Raw genomic sequence first — 1,597 nt, 5'->3', positions numbered from 1 at the left:
GAGCTCTTCCTGGCATGAGCCACCTCCTTCACAGCCAGGGAGCTCTTCCTGGCATGAGCCACCTCCTTCATAGCTAGGGAGCGCTTACTGGCATCAGTAGATGAATCTAGGTAACACGACTCACTACATTCTTTTGAACAATGTAGTAATCGTTCTTGCATTCTCAGCAGTCACTGATGCTTACTGGTGGTGCTTCGTTCATGCATTTGTATCAATTTTACTTTACCGCAGGCGGCAACCAGTCGCAACCATTCATGCATTCAGAGAAGTCACCGATCCTTAGTGGTGGTGCTTCGTACTTTGAGGGCAACCGCGAGGATGATGACCAAGCTACAAACATTTATGGCTTCTCGCAGACAGTGTTTCACACTCCACCACCACCACCGACGCAGGAGACATAGACCGTGACAGACGAGGTTAACTATGGTCGTGGTTATCGCGAGCCTCGTCCACCGCCTCAGCGCTTATCGCCTTCCGGTCCTCGCCCGAGGAAGACCCAGACTCGTCGTCGTCCCCCGCAGTGATATGCTTATCTATCTATGTATGACTCATTATCTATGTTAGTTTCAGACTATTTGCAGCTGTGTGTCAGTATTTATGTATGAGACATGCTTCATGTATGTGTTACTATCGCACTTGCTTCCATGTGATCAGGAGACATATATTGTTTTATGTATGCGAGAGACATATTACTATTAATTCGCATTCTTATTTCAGTTACATTTCCAAATAGACTACAACCGATAATTAAGATACAAGTACATCTGAATTAAACGGTGCGGCTGAACTTGTGCAATACATCTTACATACTACAAAATGAAATTCAGATAGAACATAATGCCCTACAATAATACAATACAAACTAATAATGCAAATACATCTGAATGAAATGGTACAACTGGAATACATCTTACATACTACATGAAGTCATCATCGTCATCCTCCGTTGATGCAGCCCTCTTGCCCTTCGACGATGCGCTCCTCTTGCCCTTCGTCGATGCAGAACTCTTGCCCTTGGTCGATACAGAACTCTTGCCCTTCGCGGATGCAGAACTCTTTCCTTTGGACGATGCAGAACTCTTGCCCTTCGACGATGCAGAACCCGGAAGCGGCGGCATGAAGATATCATCGTCGTCCTCGCTCTCCTCAGTCCATAAAAATGGATGCTTTTCTGCAGTCCTTCTGAAAGTTTCACTCTTCGGCTCCACCACCTTCTTCCACCTTTCATGCAACCTAAGAAGTTCTTGATGTACCTCCTCATAGGTCCTTTCAGGCCACCCAGACCTACATAATTGGTGAGCCAACTCATTCATTATGGTGTCACTACCGGTGAGTTTGTCCCATGGAACTATCCTATTGTCCATCCTGAAATCGGTAGCTAGACTCAGCAGAGTGCTGCTCATCTCAGGGTGAAAACTACGATCGAATGGATAATGGGACATCTCGACTACACTACACTGGAATGCTTATCCACCTCCGCCTGAAGGGGGTTTTATAGATACAGAGGAGAAAATGGCGGGAAAGAATAACTGTGGTATGGCGGGAAAGGGTTGGCGGGAAGGGATTGGCGGGCAAATAAGGCGGGAAGGGATTGGCG

This window comes from Triticum dicoccoides, chromosome 3A, assembly GCF_002162155.2.
Source record: "Triticum dicoccoides isolate Atlit2015 ecotype Zavitan chromosome 3A, WEW_v2.0, whole genome shotgun sequence".
In the NCBI taxonomy this organism is placed as follows: Eukaryota; Viridiplantae; Streptophyta; class Magnoliopsida; order Poales; family Poaceae; genus Triticum; species Triticum dicoccoides.
The sequence above is the reverse complement of the archived record's forward strand: the minus strand, read 5'-3'. Positions refer to the sequence as shown.